Genomic DNA, 24,309 nt, shown 5'->3' with positions numbered 1-24,309 from the left:
CTCCCTCCTACACCAGCTGTTTAGCCACGTGTTTATCTGCTCTATCTTCCTATTTCTAGCCTCACTGGCACGTGGCACAGGGAGTAATCCCGAGATTACAACCCTCGAGGTCCTGTCTTTTAACTTTCTGCCTAGCTCCCTGAACTCCTGCTGCAGGACCTCATGCCCCTTCCTGCCTATGTCGTTAGTACCAATATGTACAACGACCTCTGCCTGTTTGCCCTCCCCCTTCAGGATTCCCTCTACCCGTTCGGAGACATCCTGGACCCTGGCACCAGGGAGGCAACATACCATCCTGGAGTCTCTTTCACGTCCACAGAAGCGCCTATCTGTGCCCCTGACTATAGAGTCCCCTAATAACTTTTTACTGGTATTAATTATGTAACTTACTTAGTGATTAATTTATTCAGCCACTAGGAGTGTTTTAAGCTCATTCTGTAAACGGAACTTTGCGTGGCTCGTATTTCTGGCCCGTTTAACCCACCTATTTACTATTGTTTCAGACTGAGAACTTAGTTATTAATGTTGAACATTGTTGTTTATTTAAACTACGTTTCCACTCAAAACAAATTGATGCTGGTTATTAGATAAGAAACCCATGGGTGATGAGAACAATTGGTGAATTTTATTTGAGGAGTGTCCCCTCCTTTCCTGTCCTGACCTGCGATATTTACAAAGAACAAAGAAATGTACAGCACAGGAACAGGCCCTTCGGCTCTCCAAGCCCCTGCCGACCATGCTGCCCCACTAAATTACAATCTTCTACACTTCCTGGGTCCGTATCCCTCTATTCCCATCCTATTCATGTATTTGTCAAGATGCCCCTTAAATGTCACTATCGTCCCTGCTTCCACCACCTCCTCAAGGCAGAAGGAGGCCATTCGGCCCATCGAGTCTGCACCGACCCTCTTAAGCCCTCGCTTCCACCCTATCCCCGGAACCCAATAACCCCTCCTAACCTTTATGGTCACTAAGGGCAATTTATCATGGCCAATCCACCTAACCTGCACGTCTTTGGACTGTGGGAGGAAACCGGAGCACCCAGAGGAAACCCACGCTGACACGGGGTGAACGTGCAGACTCCAGACAGACAGTGACCCAGTGGGGAATCAAACCTGGGACCCTGACACTGTGAAGCCACAGTGCTAATCACTTGTGCTACCATGCTGCCCTAGAATTAGGCCACTCGACCCATCGAGTCTGCTCCGCCATTCAATCATGGCTGATATGTTTCTCATCCCCATTCTCCTGCCTTCTCCCCATAACCCCTGATCCCCTTATTAATCCAGAACCTATCTGTAAGATAGATCCAATTCTCACTCCTAGCCCCGTAACCCCACCTAATCTTTTTGGGGCAATTTCCCCCACAAAGTCACCCAATTCACCTAACCACATCCTTGGGAGGAAACCGGAGCACCCGGAGGAAACCCACGCAGACACGAGGAGAACGTGCAAAGTCCACACAGACAGTCACCCGAGGCCGGAATCGAACCTGGGAACTGGCGCTGTGAGGCAGCAGTGCAGACCACTGTGCCACCGTGCCGCCTCCAATTAAATTCCACCAGTTGCCATGGAGGGATTTTGAACCTGTGTCCTTCGAGAATTAGCCTGGGCCTCTGGATTACTAGCCCAGGAACATCACCATTACACCACAACCACTTATTTAATTAAATAATTCACCACTGTGATGGCCAGGAACTGAAGCTGGGTCAAATGCTGGGACAGTCACCACTATACCACCACCTGTCCCCGGGCAATGTCACCCCCTCTGTATTTATAGAACGAATACACAAACAATGAAGCGGGGGAATGTATTCAATCAGAGATTGGATATTCTTGTAACCAATATGGCTGTAATGGGAATCTTTCATTTTCCGATAGATCGGGATGAGCTGGGTCGCTCAGGCAGAAATCAGCTATCTGGGGATTTAAATGTGATTACTACAATGATAATATTTAACCATGTTAATGTTATTTTGCTCCAATTGAAGCGTGCCACTAATACATCGTTACCTTGCTGCACAACTTGCTTTCAGCCAGGAGATGGCAGCAGTGCGCAATAGTTTGGGTCTCCTGTTTGGCCCACAGATCTGGATAGGAATGGAGCTGCTGCTTCCCGGGGAGCTGCCAAGCAAGAGGCACAGATATTGACCAACTGCACCTCCTCCAAATGGATTCCCCAAATTACTGAACAAAACAAAAACAAGCACAAATCATATTTTAAGAAACTATGACAGTGACTCTGAAAACAATACACCAACACCCCTGAAAGAATCGATTTGCTGTAACTAATTAAAGATGAACCGTTTCAATATCAGCCGTAATTCCTTACCAGTTCACAGACAGGCGCCGACTGGTTAGAAGTTTGCTTCACTTTTCAAGGTCCGGCTCAATAAAATCAATCACAGGCCCATGATCTTCTTTCCTCTTGTTCTCAGACACATCCACTTTGTACAAGGGCGCACTAACTGGTTTTCAGAGTAAGAGTCAGACTGCAGTCACCTCGTTCTCTCTCGATCCCTTTATCTCAGAACCACCTCACAACCAGGAATGGAACTTCTCACAGAGCCAAGAATGGAATAGTTTGTCGATTCTTCCACTGATTCAGGACCGTCCATCACCAGGACGTGTTGGTCCAAAAGAGTTGGATGAGATGGGGCTGAATTTCACTGTATCCAATCAGTCCCCAGAGAAGCACAAAAACAGTGAGTGAGGGAGAGAGAAAGAAACAAAGAAACAGATAGAGAGATAAAATATGTTCCATTTCTGCCACGATCTTTTTACCCAGAAATACATTCAGCTGAATGAAACCGAACCACGTTTCCATTCGCTGCCGTTGCTGCTTCTCCTTCCGAACGTTGCAGGAAACGTTATTATTTATTGATTGTTGTTTTGAGTGCGAGCTTCTTTATATTTCGTTCAGTTCCAAAAACAAATGTTAAATATCTGACTGAAGTCGACATAGGTTCAAACCGTTCATTTACAAACATTCCGATTCATTCTCGAGTCAGCGGCTTGGGCGGGGAGTTCAACAAACATTTCGAATCACAGGGCTCGAACCTGCGCGGGAAACCCCCATTGGATATCAAGTCAAACGCCTTAACCACTCGGCCATCGCAGCTGTATCATTTCATTGGTAATTTGGTCGATGGAATACATTCTAAAACCAGCCTGGAATCACTCCAGGAAGTTACTACATTCAAACGATCAACGGGGCCCCGGGGTTTATGTGAGGAGGGGTTCAATCTTCGTGGGAAATGACCATTGGATTTGGAGAGAAGCCTTGAGAGACTCGAAAATCTCAGCTCCCGAAACGCACAATTCCACCGATTAAATAGTTTGTGGAACACCATCAGTTACATTGGAAATCTATTAGAAATTCCAATGGAACAGGACCACACTTCCCAGTCTGGAAGAAAATTAAAATGATGAAACCTAGAAATTACAGCACAGGAGACCTGTGCAGGCCGAATGGTCACATGATGACCTGATGACGCAACTAACATGATCACGTGTCTGGATTCCGGCAGTTCCCCGGATCGCGGTCAGAGCACAAGCCAGGAGGAGCTGCTCAATTATTAAATCATGGAGGCATATCCTGTGTGGCAGGATTTAGCTCCAACTCAATCTATAATTTTGTGGATGATAGCACTGTGGTAAGTCATATCGCAAACAATGACGAATCACATACAGAAGGTAGATAAATGACATGGTTGCATAGTGTACTGTCATGAATGAAATGAAATGAAAAGAAATTAAATGAAAATCGCTAATTGTCACGAGTAGGCTTCAATGAAGTTACTGTGAAAAACCCCTAGTCGCCACATTCCGTCGCCTGTTCGGGGAGGCTGGTACGGGCAGGCTGCTGGCCTGCCTTGGTCTGCTTTAAAAGCCAGCGATTTAGCCTAGTGTGCTAAACCAGCCCCTGTCATGTGAGTGTACCTTCAAGACATGGATGTTGAAGCAATGTAAATTTAAGAAAACAGTGATGTCAGAGAGTGGGTGGAGCTGGGCTTTAGGTCAGCCATTTTGCAGGTTTTTAGTTTCAGTTTAAAAAGCAGGTTTTGTGTGTCTGTGTGTTTCCAGAGAGCTGCAAGTTTGAAAAGAGCTAGGGAGTGTCTGTGTTTGCAGGGAGCTGGATCTCTGACATAAAAGACCATCTCGGGATCATTTGGGTGATTTAAATTCATAATTGTAAAGCCCTTAACTTGATGTGATTCTGTTTGAAGTCGCTTGGAAGTTTGAAGGAACATTTTAAGGAATTATTTACTGTTGCAATATTTTCTGAGTTATCTTTGAAGTAAGGGGTGTTAAGAGATCCAATGTTTATTGAAGATGTTAAGTTGAGTTGATGGAATAAACAGTGTTTGGTGTTTAAAAACCCACGTGTCCATAATTGTAATGCCATACCTAGGGAAAAAGCCGTGTGCTAGGAAAAGCAACAAATCAATTAAAGGGAGAGGTTGGTTGAACTCCATGTTACATTTTGGGGTTCTGAAAACGCCTTGCCCATAACAATTGGGGGCTCGTCCGGAATAAAAGTCTGTCGATTGGATTGGCTTTTGTGAACTTAAAGACAGTGAAGGATTGTTGCTTTTCCGGTGTGGTACTTTAGTTTAAGTGGGGAGAGTGTTGTGAACAATGGCCCTTTCAGAAGCTCAGAAGTTTTTGGGGGTGGAGAATGTCACACGTAGTACTTTACGGACAGAAACGAAAAGCAGACTGTTAGATTTGGCAAGAATATTGCAGTTAACATTGCCTGACAAAATGCGGAAAAGATGCGGTGGTCAAGCATTTACAGTTGCCTGAGATAGGGTTTGACTCATTGGAAATGGCAAAAATTCAGTTGCAAATTAAACAAATGCAACATGAGAAAGAATTAAAGCGGCTTGCATACGAGAGTGAGAGAGAGGAGCAAGAAAGAGAAAGAGAGAGAGAGGAAAAAGAAAGAGAAAGAGAGAGAGGAAAAAGAAAAGGAGAGAGAAGAAAGGTGAAAAGCAAGAGTAGCCCTAGCAGAACAAAAAGAAAAAGAAAGGGAGATACAGATCAGGGAAAAAGATAAAGAGAGGGAGTTTGAACATCAGAAAATGGCCATGTAACATGACAATCAGTTAAAATTGGCAGACGTAAAGTGAAACGGACAGTTGGATGATAGCGATGAAGATAGTGAGTACGAGCGTCAGAGTCGAAGGCTTGGTAAGAATCTATTTAATTCTGTCCAAGCATTGCGAAGGCTTGGCGAGAAGGAAGTGGAAGCCTTTTTCATTTCATTTGAGAAGGTAGCTAAACAAATGAAATGGCTGCAGGACATCTGGGTGTTACTGATTCAAACAAAGCTGGTAGGCAGAGCGAGTGAAGTGTTTGCATCACTACCGGATGAGGTATCTGGAACGTATGAGGAGGTGAAGAAACCCATCTTGAGTGTATATGAGCTAATGCCTGAAGCTTACAGACAAAGGTTTAGAAATTTAAGGAAATAATTTGGTCAAACATACATGGAGTTTGAAAGGCTCAAACAGAGTAATTTTGATTGGTGGATAAGGGGTTTGAAAATAGAACAAAAATATGAAGCTCTCAGAGAAATAATACTTTTGGAGGAGTTTAAAAATTCAATTCCTGATCTAGTGAGAACTCATGTGGAAGAACAGGGGGTTAAAACTGCGAGATTAGCAGCGGAAACGGCAGATGATTATGAATTAGTTCAAAAATCAAAGATTGGTTTCCGACATCAGTTTCAGACGGTGAGGGATAGAAACTGGGGACATGAGAAATACTCAAGTGGTAAAGGTAAAGGTGATCTGATGGGAGACAATAAAGAAAGTGTACCTCAAATTTAAAAATAAATCCAGGAAGTTGGAAAAGAAATGAAAAGTTTCAAATGTTTTCACTGTAATAAATTTGGCCATGTAAAGTCACAGTGTTGGTGGTTGAAGAAAAGCACTGAGAAGGCTGATGTGGTAAAGCAGGTTAAGACGGTGTGGTTTGTTAGAGTGGTAAAGAAAAGCCCAAGGGAAGCGAAGGAGGTGCAAACAATTGTACAGCCTGTTCAAGAAGTAATTGTTAAGAAGGTGCCAGATGTATTAAAACAATTTACTTGCGTGGGTAAAGTTTACTCATGTGTATCAGGAGGAGCAGGTAATGAAGTCACAATTTTAAGAGATACAGGGGCTAGTCAATCTTTAATGGTAAGAGATGAGGAATTATGTAGTTTGGGAAGAATGTTGCCAGAAAAGGTGGTGATATGTGGAATTCAGGGTGAGAGGAGTAGCGTTCCATTATATAGGTAATGTTGGAAAGTCCAATGAAGGATGGTGAAGTGGTAGTAGGAGTAATAGATAAACTATCTTGTCCAGGAATACAGTTTATCTTGGGTAATGATATAGCTGGATCGCAGGTGGGAGTGATGCCTACTGTGGTTGATAAGCCAGTGGAAAATCAGTCAACTGAAGTGTTGACGGACGAATATCCTGGGAGTATTCCGGGTTGTGTAGTAACAAGGTCGCAAAGTCACAGGTTAAGACAAGAGGAGAAATCAAAGAGTGAAGATGAAGTTGAAATGCAATAATCAGAAACGATTTTTGATCAGATGGTTGAAAAAGAACAAGAACAGGTGGAGGATGAGGCGGATATTTTTAGTTCAGGAAAATTGGCGGAGTTACAACAGAAATCTGTAGAAATAAAACGGATATATCAGAAAGCATATACGGAAGAAGAATCTGAGAGTATACCAGAGTGTTATTACCGGAAAAATGATGTCCTGATGAGAAAATAGAGACCTTTACATATGCAGGCGGATGAAAAGTGGGCAGAAGTTCATCAAGTAGTATTGCCGGTAGGGTATACAGAGGAGGTGCTGCGAGTTGCACATGAGGTACCAGTGGGAGATCATTTGGGAATAAGGACAACTCAAGTTAAAATCCAGAAAGAAAATTTTGGCCTGGACTATATAAAGATGTAGTTACATTTTCTCAATTATGTCGCACATGTCAAGTGACAGGGAAACCTCAAGCAGTGATGTAACCAGCGCCCTTAATACCCAGCCCAGCATTTGAGGAACCTTTTACAAGGGTCCTAATCGATTGTGTAGGACCGCTTCCTCAAACAAAAAATGGGAATCAATATTTTTTGACTGTAATGGATGTGTCTACTATGTTTGCAGAGGCCATTCCAGTACGTAATATTACAGCTAAATGGATGAAAGTAAATGAAAATCGCTTATTGCCACAAGTAGGCTTCAATGAAGTTACTGTGAAAAGCCCCTTGTCGCAACATTCCGGCGCCTGTTCGGGTAGCCTGGTACGGGAATTGAACAGTGCTGCTGGCTTGCCTTGGTCTGCTTTAAAGGCCAGCTCTTTAGCGCTGTGCTAAACCAGCTCCTGGCTGATTGTGGAGGAGTTACTTAAATTCTTTACGAGATATGGACTACCCACAGGAATTCAATCGGATCAAGGAACGAATTTTACTTCAAAGTTATTCAAAGAAGTTGTGGATACCTTCGGAGTAAAACAATTTAAATCAACTGCGTACCATCCAGAATCGAAGGGAGCGTTAGAAAGGTGGAATCAGACATTAAAGACAACGTTGAGGGCGTATTATCAAGATTATCCAGAGGATTGGGGTAAAGGAATCCTATTCGTATTGTTTGCAATTAGGGATGCACCTAATGAGTCTACCAAATTTAGTCCTTTAGAACAAATTTTTGGTCATTACACTATTTGGAAATTACACTATTGGATTACATGTCAAATTTTAGGGAACGATTAAATAGAGCAGGTGAATTGGCTGGACAACATTTGAAAGTTGCACAAAATGTGATGAAACGGGTAGCGGACAAGAAACCAAAGTTTGTAGTTTTGCCAGTGGGGATAAAGTTTTAGTGTTGTTACCAGTGGCAGGGGAGCCTTTAAAAGCTACGTTTTGTGGACAGTATCAGATTGAAAGGAAATTAAGTGAGGTGAATTATGTGGTAAAAACACCAGATAGAAGGAAGACTCACCGAGTGTGTCATGTGACTATGCTTAAAAGGTACTTTGAAAGGGAAGGAGAGAAAAAGGTTTTAATGATTCTAACTCAAAGTGACGAACCAAATCCAGATGACTGTGAATTTGACATACCTCAAATTCAATTGGAAAATGAGGATGTTCTTAAAAATTGGGATGAATTGTGAAGTTACCTGCCAGAGGAAAAACGAACTGACCAGAAAGAGTTATTGATATCACATGGGCAAGTTTGTAGAGATAAATTGGGAAGTACTAAAATGGCTATACATGATGTAGATGTGGGAAATGCTGTTCCTATCAAACAACATCCATATAGACTTAATCCTTTAAAATTGGCACAGGTTAACAGAGAGATCGAGGGTATGCTGAAGAATGGCATAATTGAAGTGGGGTGCAGCCAATGGAGCTCACCCATAGTGATGGTAACTAAACCAGATGGTACCCAACGGTTGGGTGTGGACTACAGAAAGATGAATGCAGTTACAGGAACGGACTCTTATCCTATCCCACCATTGAGGGATTGCATTGAGGAAGTGGGACAATCTGATTTTACTTCCAATTTCCAGACATGGAAAGAACATTTAAAGCATCGTATGGAGTTCTTCGATCGACTTCAGGAGGAAGGTTTGGCGATAAACCTAAGCGAAAGTGAATTTGGAGAAGCCCAAATCAATTTCCTTGCGGAGTTTCCGATACCCTCAAGACAAAGGGAAATAATGTGATTTCTTAGCATGGGTGGATTTGATTGAACAGCTGTGCAAAATTTTTGTAGCATGATTACTCCACTGATGGAATTACTGAAGAACCGTAAAAAAAATTCAATGGACAGCGAACTTTCAACAGGCATTTGGCTGCCTGAAAGCTGTGATCACCAATATTCCTGTATTGGAGAATTGTAAGGGACTCTGTGGTCAGATTGAACTAAAGTATCTGATTCTAAAGAGAAATGCCGAGGAGTAGAGGAATGGATGGATCGTGCAGAGACTTTTTTCAAAGAGACTGTCAATCGAGAAGGATTTCGGTTGGAGGAAGAAGAACAAAGAAAAATGGACTATGTTATTATACCTGTTTGAGTGTGTTGTTTTCTTTAAATGAAAATGTATATTTACTGTGTACATTTCTTAGTGGATGGTGCAAAAGTGAAAAATTAAACCATCTTGAAGTTGATGGGGTTTTTTTTCTTGGGAGGAGGTGTCATGCGAAAGTGCCTTTAATAACTGGATGTTTAAGCAATGTACCTTTAAGAAAACAGTGATGTCATAGAGTGGGTGGAGCTCAGCTCAGTTCAGCCATTTTGCAGTCTGTGTTTTGGCAGGTTTTTAGTTTCAGTTTAAAAGCTGTGTCTGTGTGTTTCCAGAGAGCTGCAGGTTTTGCAGTTTGGTTTTGCTGAGAGCAGCTAAAAAAGTGCCTGGCTGGTTTTGCTGAGGGCAGTTTAAAAATAGAAGGCAAGTTTGCGACAGTCTCTGCCATTCTACAAAATATATATATATCCTTTAACCTGATGTGATACTGTTTAAAGGTGTTAAGTCTCTTGGAAGTTTGAAGGAACATTTGAATGAATTATTTACTGTTGCAATATTTTCTGAGTTATCTTTCAAGTAAGGGGTGTTAAGAGATCCAATGTTTATTTAAGATGTTAAGTTGAGTTCATGGAATAAACAGTGTTTTGTGTTTAAAAACCCACGTGTCCGTAATTGTTATATCACACCTATGGAATAAGCCGTGTGCTCGGAAAAGAAACCCATTAAAGGGTGAGGTTGGTTGAACTCCATGAGACATTTTGGGGTTCTGAAAACCTCTCGCCCATAACACAAGAAATTTGGAAATGGTCAGAGACAGTTGGAATGAAATGGGATGAAAACAAATGGGTCGAGATGGGGTAGAGCCAATCATCTGAAGTTGTTGAATTCGATGTTGAGGCCGGAAGGCTGCAGCGTCCCTAACCGGAAGATGAACTTCCTGGAGTGATTCCAGGCTGGTTTTATAATGTATTCCATTGGACTCTGTTCAATTCCCCACTGAGTCGAAAATCAATCGCAATCCCGGTTGGTTGTCAGTAAATAGTTTCAATTTATCGAGTTCTGTCTGACATTTAACATTTTGTTGGGAAACTAAACGAAATATGAAGATGAATAAAAAGCTCACACTCAAAGCAACAATCACTAAATAATAACGTTAATAATAATAAATAATAAGTTCCATTCCTGGTTGTGAGGTGGCTCTGAGATAAAGGGATCGAGAGAGAATGAGGTGACTGCAGTCTGACTCTTACTCTGAAAACCAGTTAGTGCGCCCTTGTAGAAAGTGGATGTGTCTGAGAACAGGAGGAAAGCACATCATGGGCCTGTGATTGATTTTATTGAGCCGGATCTAGAAAAGTGAAGCAAACTTCTAACCAGTCGGCGCCTGTCTGAGTAACTGGCAAGGATTGACAACTGACATTGAGACAGTTCAGAGGGAATTCGCTGCAGCAAATCCATTCTTTAGAGATGTTGGCATATTGTTTTCAGAGAGACTGTCATACTTTCTTTAATTATGATTTGTGCTTGTTTTTGTTTTGTTCAGTAATTTGGGGAATCTATTTGGGGCGGGTGCAGTTGGTCAATATCTGTGCCTCTTGCTTGTCCAGCTCCCCGGGCAGCAGCAGCTCCATTCCTATCCAGATGTGTGGACAGAAAAGGCAAACCCACATTATTGTATCCCCGCGGAGGTTCGAACCCCGCTCGGAGCGGCTCTGCTCCGGAATATTTACTCAGCTCCATAAACAAACCACTGACCACACAAATGACCGGCGCTCCCTTTGCCTCTCATTGATGGTTTTCACCCAATTTCGCTGTTTGGGAATGAAAGTAACATTTTATCGCGTGTGATAATTTGCATATTTAAAAGAATTGCACTAAACATCTGAAACAATTCTTAATAAATGATAATTAATCAAAAGTAAGCAAGTGTCCTGAAACGATTGGAAGGAAATGCCCATCCCACCAGGACAGCAATGTTGGGAATGGACCGGGGTGAAACAATCCCAGACCATGTCCAACATGTTTCTCCTCAGCATGAAAACTCCCCGCGGAAAGACTGAAACAGACACACATTTGATCACATCACGATTAACATCACTCACACCTTAACCATGAGCCACTGATGACGTCATGATTAAACAGACAACATTTGCAGTGGTGTGTGAGTATTATTCCTGCCAATATCTCATCTCCACTGACTGGAATGGGTTCTGTTTATTATCACGGTGACGTCTTTTGGTAACGTTAGAATCACAATATCCAGTAATACCCCACAGAGGGGCAATAAGGATATTTAACAATATCCATTAATACCCCACAGAGGGACAATAAGGATATTTAACAATATCCAGTAATACCCCACAGAGGGGCAATAAGAAAATTTACAATATCCAGTAATACCCCACAGAGGGGGAACAAGGATATTTAACAATATCCAGTAATACCCCACAGAGGGGCAATGAGAATATTTAACAATATCCAGTAATACCCCACAGAGGGACAATAAGGATATTTAACACTATCCAGTAATACCCCACAGAGGGACAATGAGGATGTTTAACAATATCCAGTAATACCCCACAGAGGGACAATAAGGAAATTTAACAATATCCAGTAATACCCCACAGAGGGACAATACGGATATTTAACAATATCCAGTAATACCCCACAGAGGGGCAAGAAGAAAATTTACGATATCCAGTAATACCCCACAGAGGGGCAATAAAGATATTTAACAATATCCAGTAATGCCCCACGGAGGGGCAATAAGGATATTTAACAATAGAACATAGAACATTACAGCGCAGTTCAGGCCCTTCGGCCCTCGATGTTGCGCCGACCTGTGAAACCACTCTATAGCCCATCTACACTATTCCCTTACCGTCCATATGTCTATCCAATGACCATTTGGATGTCCTTAGTGTTGGCGAGTCCACTGCTGTTGCAGGCAGGGCATTCCACGCCCTTACTACTCTCTGAGTAAAGAACCTACCACTGACATCGGTCTTATATCTATCTCCCCTCAATTTAAAGCTATGTCCCCTCGAGCTAGACATCACCATCCGAGGAAAAAGGCTCTCGCTGTCCACCCTATCCAATCCTCTGATCATCTTTTGTGTCTCAATTAACTCACCTCTTAACCTTCTTCTCTCTAACGAAAACAGCCTCAAGTCCCTCAGCCTTTCCTCATACGATCTTCCCTCCATACCAGGCAACATTCTGGTAAATCTCCTCTGCACCCTTTCCAATGCTTCCACATCCTTCCTATAATGTGGCGACCAGAATTGCACGCAATACTCCAAATGCGGCCGCACTTTAGTTTTGTATAGCTGCAACATGACCTCATGGCTCCTAAACTCAAACCCTCTACCAATAAAAGCTAACACACCGTACGCCTTCTTAACAACCCTCGCAACCTGGGTGGCAACTGTCAGGGATCTATGTACATGGACACCGAGATCTCTCTGCTCATCCACACTGCCAAGAATCTTGCCATTAGCCCAGTACTCAGTCTTCCTGTCATTCCTTCCAAAATGAATCACCTCACACTTTTCTGCATTAAACTCCATTTGCCACCTCTCAGCCCAGCGCTGCAGCTTATCTATGTCCCTCTGTAATTTGTAACATCCTTCTGCACTGTCCACAACTCCACCGACGTTAGTGTCATCTTCAAATTTACTCACCCATCCTTATACGCCCTCCTCCAGGTCATTTATAAAAATGACAAACAGCAGTGGCCCCAAAACAGATCCTTGTGGTACAGCACTAGTAACTGGACTCTAGCCTGAACATTTCCCATCAACCACCACCCTTTGTCTTCTTCCAGCTAGCCAATTTCTGAGCCAAACTGCTAAATCTCCCTGAACCCCATGCCTCCGTATTTTCTGCAGTAGTCTACCGTGCGGAACCTTATCAAACGCTTTATGAAATCCAGAGACACCACATCAACTGCTTTACCCTCATCCACCTGTTTGGTCACCTTCTCAAAGAACTCAATAAGGTTTGTGAGGCACGACCTACCCTTCACAAAACCGTGTTGACTATCTCTTATCAAATTATTCCTTTCCAGATGATTATACACACTATCTCTTATAAAACTTTCCAATATTTTTCCTACAACAGAAGTAAGGCTCACTGGTCTATAGTTACCGGGGCTATCTCTCCTCCTCTTCTTGAACAAGGGGACAACATATGCTATCCTCCAGTCTTCTGGCACTATTCCTGTAGACAAAGATGACTTAAAGATCAAGGCCAAAGGCTCAGCAATCTCCTCCCTCGCTTCCCAGAGAATCCTAGGATAAATCCCATCCGGCCCACGTGACTTATCTATTTTCACACTTTCCAGAATTGCTAACACCTCCTCCTTATGAATCTCAAACCCCTCTAGTCTAATATTCTCCTCGACAACATTGTCTTTTTTCTGTGTGAATACTGACGAAAAATATTCATTTAGCAATACCCCACAGAGGGACAATAAGGATATTTAACAATATCCAGTAATACCCTACAGAGGGGCAAGAAGGATATTTAACAATATCCAGTAATACCCCCACAGAGGGACAATGAGGATATTTAATAATATCTAGTAATACCCCACAGACGGTCAATAAGGATATTTAACAATATCCAGTAGTACCCCGCAGAGGGGCAATAAGGATATTTAACAATATCATGTAATACCCCACAGAGGGGCAATACGGATACTTAACAATCTCCAGTAATACACCACAGAGGGACAATAAAGATATTTAACAATATCCAGTAATACCCCACAGAGGGGCAATAAGGATGTTTAACAATATCTAGTAATACCCCACAGAGAGGCAATAAGGATGTTTAACAATATCTAGTAATACCCCACATAGAGGCAATAAGGATATTTCACAATATCCGGTTATGCCCCACATAGAGGCAATAATGATATTTCACAATATCCGGTTATGCCCCACAGAGGGACAATAAGGATATTTAACAACATCCAGTAATACCCCACAGAGGGACAATAAGGGTATTTAACAATATCAAGTTAAAAACCACAATAAAACTCGAGACACCAGTTTCCCCTCTCGGACGGGTGTGAACAATCCAACCAGACTATTTACAACCAGAGAAGAGGAGATTTACCCGGAGTCCTGCCTGCAGCTGCCTTTCTTCCTCCAGCTCTCTCCCTCTGTTCCTTCTTCACTCTCACACATTGTGCCATCCTTCGATTTCCCTCCCTTTCCCCCTCCCTGTCTCTTCCTACCCCACTCCCTCTCTCTAATGTCTTTCTCTTTCTCTGGGCTCTCCCTTGTCTCCGGGCTCCCACTGACCCCGGGCTCGGGGACTCTCATCCCGGCCAGGGCTCTTTAACCGGCTCCATTCACAGGAAAAGTTTCCACAATAACATCCGCTGTCTCTGAAACCCCCAAACTGAAATTCAGACTCACCGTTAAGGTGAAGACTGCGGACTGCGGTTCCCGCTCCTGCTGTTTAATACAGATCACTATAACTGTGTACAGTGAGCAGAAAGAAATTGCTGTTGTTTGTAAACATTTCTTACTGACATCACTGTCATTCTGCTTTAACAGGACGAGGTTGTGTCTTCTGATATTTGAATCGATATAAAACTGTGCAAAGATATAAACTGAACGGGTAAATCTGAAACATCCTGAAAAGATTATTTATATTATGCTTCTAAACGGAGTCATTTCATTTCCACACAATGAACTTTGTCCAAATGTAAAATTGTGGAATCAGCTGTAGATAAACTCAGTCAGCCTGACGTGATTTGAACAAGCAACCTCCTGATGTGGCAAAGAGTCATTAGACTCAAACCATTAGATTTTACTCTCCCTACAGATGCTGCCAGACCTGCTGTGATTTTCCATCATTTTCTCTTTCGTATCAAGCAACCTTCTGATCTGGAGTCAGACGCGCTACCGTTGCGCGACACGCTCAAGTGCTGGTCACTGAACCTTTCTCCTCATAGATTTATTCATTATCAGTCAATGACTGGTACTGCACGTGAGGGTGGAATCCAGTCTCTGTCAGATATTGGTGCTGAATATCAGTGTGGAAATCTTTCTGTATCTACCAATCACAATTACTGTTTGGGAAAAGTGGGATTAATTCAGTATCGGTGGGTATGAGTGTTTTTTGGGCTGTTGGGGCACTCAACAGCGGATCAATGGTTTCCTGCTTGAACCAAGCATAGAATGCATTGAGTTTATCTCAGAGGGGTGCTCTGCTGCTGGAGACGCTGCTCGGCGTCGCTTTGTAGCCCGTTATGTTGTTTAAACCTTGCCACAACCGACGAGAGTCTGTAACACTAGGCTGTGACTCTAGCTTGGTCTGATATTCTCTCTTGGCATCCCGGATGGCTTTACCGAGGTTGTACCTGGATTTATTGTATAGGTCAGGGCCGCCTGACTTGAACACCTCAGATCTGTCCTTCTGTAGGGAGTCAATCTCCCGATTAAGCCATGGTTTCTGTCATGATATCCTCATTAACATATCTTGGTGCAATAACACACAAACACTGATGGGCAGGTAGATGGACCAACCAACACACACACAACATCGCAGCCAATCAGCAGTGAGAGCACACGCACTATAAAACAGGGAACACCACAGTTCCCGCTCATTCTACCAGGAGAGAGCTCAAAGCACAGAGCTCACAGCGTGCCACTCAGACATCCACCGTGTGCTGAGTGTCTCACTAAGATAGTGCTAGGGCTGGGTCCACAGGCTTGCTGGTGAAGTACGAACCACAGCCAGAAGTTAATAGTTATTATTGTACAGAATAATAAAACAGAGTTGTACCATCTACAACCGTGTTGGTTTGTTTGTTTATCGGAACACCCAACACGACATGATACCAGGTCTGGATACTCGCCAGCAACTGTGAGACCTACCGGCACCTCTTCAGAAACACGCCATCCTGCGCCATTGAAACCATCATCCCGTCACATCGGAACGCTGGAAACCTTCATATTCCGGATCGCTGGAAATCTTGGCGTCAACTGGAAGCTGTTTAAACAGAGCTTCCAACTCTTCCTAGAAGCCACAGGCAGGGAGAATGCATCGGACACCAGGAAGATCGCCCTCCTCCTCTCCACGGCAGAGCAACACGCCATCCACATCTACAACTCCCTGGCATTCACGGAAGGCGAGGACAAGACGAAGTACAAGACGGTCCTTCTAAAATTTGAGCAACACTTCAGCGTGGAAGTAAATGAGAGCTTCAAGAGGTACCTCTTCCAGCAGCGCCTGCAGGGTATGGATGAGCCTTTTCAGTCTTATTTGACATATCTCCATATCCTCGCGCAGTCCTGCGGCTATGAAGCCACCTCCGACTCCATGATTCGGGATCAGATAGTTTTTGGGGTCACCTCGGACACCCTACGCCAGCAGCTCCTCAACATAAAGCGCCTCACCCTAGCCACCGCCATCGAGACCTGTGTCCTCCACGAAGGCGCAACCAGCCGGTACTCCAAATTCCAGGCAGCCGAATCGGCACGGCAGGGTTCCTATGAGCCGAGCAGGTCCAGTCAATTGAGTTCCTCCCGGCCCGCGGCCCGGACGAGGGCGGCCATTTCGCGCGCTTTCCGAGGCCTCCCGCGCTTGTACACGCCAAAAGAGGGGACATCGACACAGAGAGACGGGATGCGCAGGCATGCTCTATGCAGGACCGCACCATGTATGCACGGTGGCGCGACGAACGCCATGACGTCACGACGTGCGGCAACTGTGGATTCGCACACTTAAAGCGGCAATGTCCAGCCAAAGCGCGACAATGCCTCTGCTGCAGCAGGATGGGCCACTACGCTGCCTGCTGTCGAGCAGCTCAACGTGCCAACTCTCTGCAATTCTGCCAGCCTCGCAGGGACGTGCGGGCCATTTAGCCCCCATACACCGAATCATACCCTGACGATGTGCAGACCGGTGATACCGACGACCGGGAAGCCTTTTGTGTTGCGGTAATAAACAAGAACTGGATGTCCCCAAGTCGGACCCACCAGCCGATGCCAGTGCACAGCATTAATCCGGGCGATGAATGCTGTGCCACCCTAACGGCCAACCCAAATCCGTCGCCCACCTAATAGACTGGACTTATGAGCCTGTTTGCACATTGGACTCACTAAATTGTTTTGCAATACTGTTAACGTGTTTCTTTCTTGTTGTTCCAGAAGTTCTGTTTTGATATTTGCTGATTGCACTTGTTTTGTTTGTGCTACAACCTCGTTGCTCTGTTGCACCTGACACCTTCCGATGTATATAGTTTAGCCTCATGTACATGTTGTAAATATTGCACATATTCATATGCACTCAGTACACACCAATATTTATTACCATGTAGGCACATTACCTTGTGAAAAGGGGGGATGTCATGATATCCACATTAACATATCATAACATATTCTCTGAAGGTAAATTTGCAGGTTGAGTTCGTAATTAAGAAAGCAAATGCAATGTTGTCATTTATCTCAAGAGGCTTGGAATATAAAAGCAGGGATGTACTTCTGAAGCTTTATAAAGCACTAGTTATTCCCCATTTAGTCTTCTGTGAGCAATTCTGGGCCCCACACCTCAGGAAGGACATACTGGCAGTGGAGCGGGTCCAGTGGAGATTCACACAGATGATCCCAGGAATGGGAGGCCTAACATACGATGAACATCTGAGGATCCTGGGACTATATTCATTGGAGTTTAGGAGGTTGAGCGGAGATCTAATAGAAACTTACAAGATAATGAATGGCTTAGATAGGGTGGACGTAGGGAAGTTGTTTCCATTAGCAGGGGAGACTAGGACCCGGGGGCACAGCCTTAGAATAAAAGGGAGTCACTTTAGAACAGAGATGAGGAGGAATTTCTTCAGCCAGAGAGTGGTGGGTCTGTGGCATTCATTGCCACAGAGGGCGGTGGAGGCCGGGACGTTGAGTGTCTTTAAGACAGACGTTGATAAATTCTTGATTTCTCGAGGAATTAAGGGCTATGGAGAGAGAGCGGGTAAATTGAGTTGAAATCAGACATGATTGAATGGTGGAGGACTCGATGGGCCGAATGGTCTTACTTCCACTCCCATGTCTTATGGTGTTATGGTGCAATCACACACACACACTGATGGACAGGTAGTTGGACCAACCAACACACACACAACATCGCAGCGAATCACCAGTGAGGGCACACGCACTATAAAACAGGGCACACCACAGTTCCCGCTCATTCTACCAGGAGATAGCTCAGAGCACAGAGCTGACAGCGAGCCACTCAGACATACACCATGTGCTGAGTGCCTCACTAAGATAGTGCTAGGGCTGGGTCCACAGGTTTGCTGGTGAAGTACGAACCACAGCCAGAAGTTAATAGTTATTATTGTACAGAATAATAAAACAGAGTTGTACCATCTACACCCGTGTTGGTTCATTTGTGTATCACAACACCCAACACGACAGTTTCTGGTTGGGAAACGTACGTACTGCTTTCTTTGGCACGCAGTCGTCCACACAATTGCTGATGAAGTCTGTGACAGTGGTGACATACGCATTTCAGTTAGTTGCTGAGTTCTTAAATATGGACCAGTCCACTGTCTCCAACAGTCACGTCAGAGCTCTTCTGCTTCCTCGGACCAGCACTGCACGACCTTCTTAGCTGGATTCTCCCGCTTAAGTTTCTGCTTGGATGCCGGGAGAAGGAGCACAGTCCTTTGGTCTGATTTTCCAAAGTGCGGCCACGGGATGGAACGGTAGGTGCCCTTGATTTTTGAGGAGCAGTGGTCAATCGTGTTGTCTCCCCTGGTGGGACAGGAGATGTGCTGGTGGAATTTTGGCAGTACACTCTTGAGGTTGGCCTTGTGGAAGTTTCCGGCCACGATGAATGTGCTTTCAGTATGGACAGTGTTTGACTATTCACCACCCAAGGCCTCAAACAAAAGCTAAAAATCACAGCATTTTCACTTCACCCACATCAAGTTAACCAGAGACACAACAGACACGGTACAGACGAGGATGTGATATGAAGCCACCTGTACAGAGCACAATGGATTATTGTGCATCACCTTAACCACGTGGTACAGCTGCTTTACTTCAGGGCCCTTTAGTATCCCTCAATCAGACTTCTTTGAGTTTCTTTCGCACAGGTGCTGATTTACAGTGTACCGTCAAAGTGTAAATAAAAAATAAATCTCTGAGGAGAAAGGTTCAGTTATTAGAACTTGGGCTTCTGGCGCTAAGGTAGCGCGTCCGACTCCACATCAGAAGGTTGCGTCCAAATCACGTCAGGCTCCCGGAGATTTTCTGCAGCTGGTTCCAGGAATTTCTCTCTGTGTTGGAATGTTTTTGAAATGACTCCGTTCAAAAGCGCAATTCAAATAATCTTTTCCGGATATTTCTGATTTACCTGCTCAGTTTATATTTTTGCAAGGTTTAATATCGGATCAAATATCACGAGACTCAAACTCGTCCTGTTAATGCAGAATGACAGTGAGTTCAGTAAGAAATGTTTACAAACAACTGCAATTTCTTTCTGCTCAATGTACACAGTTATAGTGATCTGTATTAAACAGCAGGGGCGGGAACCGCAGTCCGCAGTCTTCACCTTAACGGTGAGACTGATTTTCAGTTTGGGGGTTTCAGAGAGAGTGGATGTTATTGCGGAAACTGAAGTCACTTTTCCTGTGAATGGAGCCGGATAAAGAGCCCTGGCCGGCCTGAGAGTCCCCGAGCCTCCATGAATCTTCACAGCTCACAGAGTGAAGGGCTTTTCCACTTTGAAAATGACCATATCCGGCAACTGGAGCTTTCCCTTGTATTTTCTGGGATCTGGGAAACAGCGGATCACCAAACAATAGAAATGAAACACATAGAATCGCTGTATTTATTAACAAGAGATAAACATCAGCTCACGTATCATACCCAGTGGCCGCGTGGCCTAATGGATAAGGCGTCTGACTTCGGTGCATTTCAGTGATGATATCAGAAGATTGCAGGTTCGAGTCCTGCCGCGGTCGTTTTTTACAGAAATCCGGTGAAACTTGCTGACAGCCGAGTTTTCCCTCCTCAGCTCAAACTTCCACCTGTCCATCCAAACACTGTTGTGGTTTTTTGCAATGTAATTTCTTGTAACTTTGTTCATTCAATTGTCTCTCATATTTTGTTTAGCCCCTAATGAATCCACAATATCTGTCTAATTTAGATAAAGTGTAGAATAAATTATTATGTATCAATCGGTTCAATACAATTCTGTGGAGGAAATTCGAATGTCCTCAGGAAGATGGATAGAGTCATAGATGTTTACAGCATAAAAACAGGCCGTTCGGCCCAGCTTGATCATGCCGTTCAGTCTCTATCACTAAGCTAGTCCCACTTGCCCGTGTTTGGCCCTCTCTTATCCATCCTGCCCATGTAACTGTCCAACTGATTTTTTAAAGATTAAATTGTACACGCCCCTGCCTCTGGCAGCCCGTCCCAGATACTCACCACCCTCAGCGTGAAGAAATTTCCTGCCTGGTCTATTTAGTATCTCTCCCCTCTCACCTTATACAAATGCCCTCTAGTTCGAGACACATCTACCTTTGGGGAAATGTGTCGACTACCTACCTTATCTGTTTTCCCCATTATTTTATAGATCGCTGTAAGATCACCCGTAAGCCTCTCAAGCTACAGGGGGAAAAGTCCTGGCCTATCCAGCCGCTCCTTATAACGCAGACTATCAAGTCCTGGTAGCATCCTCGTAAATTGCTTCTGCACTCTTTCTAGGTTAACAATATCCTTCCGATAGTAGGGTGACCATAACTGAACACAGCATACCGTGTGTGGTCTTACCAATGTCTTGCACAACTTCAACAAGACGTCCCAACTCCTGTATTCAATATTCTGACCAATAAAACCGAGCATGCTGAATGCCTTCTTCACCATTTTGTCCGACTACGACGCTATCTTCAAGGAGCTATGGACCTGTACACTCCTTGATCTTTTTGTTCTATAACTGTACCCAACTCCTTACTATTAATTGAACGAGTCCAGCTCTGATTGGATCAACCAAAATGCATCTCCCCACATTTATCCAAATTAAACACCATTTGCCATTCATAGGCCCACTGGCCCAAGATGTTAACAATGAGCTGAATCAACTGTTTTATGTCCAGAGGGATGAAAGATTATGTCACTGGATTGGGAATCCAGAGGCCTGAACTAAACTTTGGGACACGTAAGAAATCCCACCATTCAAATTCACCGATTTAATCGATTTACAAGGGGATTAACAGGGTGGATGCTGAGAGGTTGTTTCTTCATGTGGGAGAGTCTCGGACCAAAGGGAATGATCTCAGAGTAAGGGGCCGCCCATTCAAAGCAGGGATGATGAGTAATTTCTTCTCTCAGACTATAGTGTATCTGTGGAACCATTTTTGTAACCGAATAGGGCTGTCAGGCTGGGTCAGTTAATATGTTCAAGGCTGATACAGACAGATTTTTAATCAGTAAGGAAATCAAGGATTATGGGGATGATGTGGGAAAGTGGGTTTGAGGATTATATCAGATCAGTTAAAACCTATCTGAATGGTGGAGCAGACACGATTGGCCGAATGACCTACTTCTGCTCCTCCGTCTTACAGTGTAATGAGCTCATCTGATGAACTTGTTTTCACGGCTGGGTGGCCGGTTCTGGAAAGACAAAATCTGCCAGCAGTGCCCCAGATGAAGCTGGCGTCTGTTTTAGAGATTCTGAAGCCGCATGTTTTCATGGTGCCAAACTCCTGCCCAAAGCTGGTGTCGTGATTTAAATCGATTATCAGACAGAGGATTAGGAATATCGGTATAGAGATTGGTGCAAGAAGATTCATTCCTCAGGCCTGTTGAACTCCGAATCTAACCTTCATCCTAGTTCCGTGTCGACGAGACTGGATTCAAACCCGCAGATGCAAAGCACAATGGATTAGCAGCGCATCACAGTCACCTCTCGGCCAACTCGCCATGTAACCTGACTTCACCAAACCTGACTTTTAACATCCCCAATAACTAACGGAAGAAGGTTGTCTAAATGCATTGGTCCAGATATGCAGCCAGATGTGAAGTGTTGGAAATGTTGTTCCTGTCAGCAAATTACATTTCCATCATGTCAACTCAGGGATTGTTCTGATTGGACTGATGGGAAACACTTCAACACCATGTCCAACATGTTTCTACACATTGTAAATAAAACACCGCGGAAAGACTGAAAGATACAAACAATTGATCGCATCATGATGGACATCCCTCGGACGCCTCAAACATCCCGTCAATGTCGGAGTTCTGACGATTCTAATTTGTTATCCAGAGAAACCCTGCAGGACATTCGGCCTCTTGAGCCTGCACCGAACTTCAGAAAGCGTACTCGACCTGGACCCCCTCTTCCGCTTCTCCTCATAACCCCGCACTTGCTCATGACGAATCCACCCAACCTACACTGTGGGACGAAACAGGAACACACTGAAAAAACCCATGAAGACACGGGGTAAAGTGTAAACTCCACACAGATAGTCACACAAGCTGGAATCCAACTATAATGAAATGCGAACTGACAGGATGAATTGCTCTAACTCCACATGAGTTGAGTGAGTGGGAAAATGAATGGCAGATGAATGTATAATATGTATAAATGTGAGGTTATACACTTTGGGAGCAAAACCAGGAAGGCAGATTGTCATCTGAATGTCCATTAATAGGAGAGGGGAATGTGGAACGAGACCTGGCGGTCCTCGTACACCTGTTGCTGAGGGTGAGCTTGCAGGTGCAGCAGGCGGGAAAGGAGGTCAATAGTATGTTGGCCTTCATCGCGAGAGGATTTCAGTGCAGGAGCAGGAATATTCTTGGTGCAATTATCCAGGGCCCTGGTGAGGCCAGGTCTGGAATATCGTGTGCACATTTGGTCTCCTTCTCTGAGAAAGGGTGTTCTTGCTGTAGAGGGAGCGCAGCGGAGGTACAGCACACTGATTCCTGGGATTAAAGGTCTGACGTATGAGGAGAGACTGGGCGGTTGCGATTGTATTCGCTGGCGTTCAGAAGAATGAGGGGATTTCATAGAAAGCTGTCGAATTCCAAAAGGACTGGACAGAGTTGATGCAGGAAGAATGCTCCTGATGGTGGGATGTTCAGAACCAGGGGTCACAGTCTGAGGATATGGGGTAGACCGTGTTGGACGGAGAAGAGTATAAATGTCTTTACGCAGAGTTTGGTCAGATTGGAATTTGCTCCCACAGCAATTTGCTGAGGCAAAACCACTATATTTTCAAGAAACAGTTTGATGACGCACGTGGGGTGAAGGCAATCAACAATACGGGAGGGGAGGCGGGGGAAGGAGGGATCAGCCAATTGGGTTGGATGATCAGCCATGATCACAATGAATGGCAGAGAAGGCACGAAGGGCCGAAGGGCCTCCTTATGCTCCATTTGTTTATGTTTCTATGATTGGCGCAGAGCAACTTAAAGGCTGCTAGGCGGGAGGTGACGCTGATCTTCACAGGAACAGACAGCGAGACGGAACATTGATCATAAACAGACAGTGAGAGAATACAACACAATAAACACAGGGAGCAACAATGGGAAATAACAAATGCATTTGATTGGAATGTTCAATATCGTTTGGAATTGACAAAACACCGCCTGAAGAGGAAATTAAACTGGAATTCCCAACATTTTACCATCTCGGTGAGAAAGGAGAAACGGAGAGAACAATGTAGGAAGGAAGAAAAGAAAGGATGGAACTGCTCCCTTGTACTTGGGGAACTGCTGGTCCACAATTTGCAGCATCTCACCGATTAGAAACAAAAGGACATAAAACTCTATCATTCGTGGATTCAATCAGATTCAGATTCATTTTGAACTCTAAAGGCTAAAGTATTTCTCACTCACTCAATATATTGAGACATTTGAGAATAAATTGACCCCACAGGGTAATGTTGTGTTTCTGCTCTCTGGTTATTTATTTTTCCTGTTACTCTTCCATTCGATGTAAATCAACAGGAAGTAAAGAGGGAAAGGAGCGAGGGAGCGAATATTCTGTTTCCTTACATGATTCTCTTCTGATCGTCACTTTACAGAATATAATCAAGGTGTAAATGAGGAAATCTGTCAGCATTGAAATTTAATCTTCGACAGGAGGTCTTGTGGCGCCCGATAGCGCTTCTGAATGCCGATCCGAAGGCTGCGTGTTAAATCACGTCAGGATTCACGTCTGCTTGTTCCAGGATTTTATATCTGGACAAAGCCCATTGAGTGGGGAAGTTTTGAAAATCACACAAAGATAGGGAGTGAAGTATGTTGTGAAGA

At 44.1% G+C, this 24,309-nt stretch overlaps 1 non-coding gene across 1 annotated transcript; it reads left to right on the top strand.

Annotated features, from left to right (window-relative positions):
- The first annotated feature begins 19,922 nt into the window (after positions 1-19,922).
- trnar-ucg (transfer RNA arginine (anticodon UCG)) lies at positions 19,923-20,012 on the top strand. The gene is given in 2 exon segments: positions 19,923-19,959; positions 19,977-20,012. It is a non-coding gene; the product is annotated as a tRNA-Arg (tRNA).
- The last annotated feature ends 4,297 nt before the right edge of the window (positions 20,013-24,309 follow it).

Source organism: Scyliorhinus torazame, chromosome 24 (genome assembly GCF_047496885.1).
Source record: "Scyliorhinus torazame isolate Kashiwa2021f chromosome 24, sScyTor2.1, whole genome shotgun sequence".
Classification (NCBI taxonomy): domain Eukaryota; kingdom Metazoa; phylum Chordata; class Chondrichthyes; order Carcharhiniformes; family Scyliorhinidae; genus Scyliorhinus; species Scyliorhinus torazame.
This window is presented reverse-complemented; position numbering and strand designations above follow the sequence as displayed.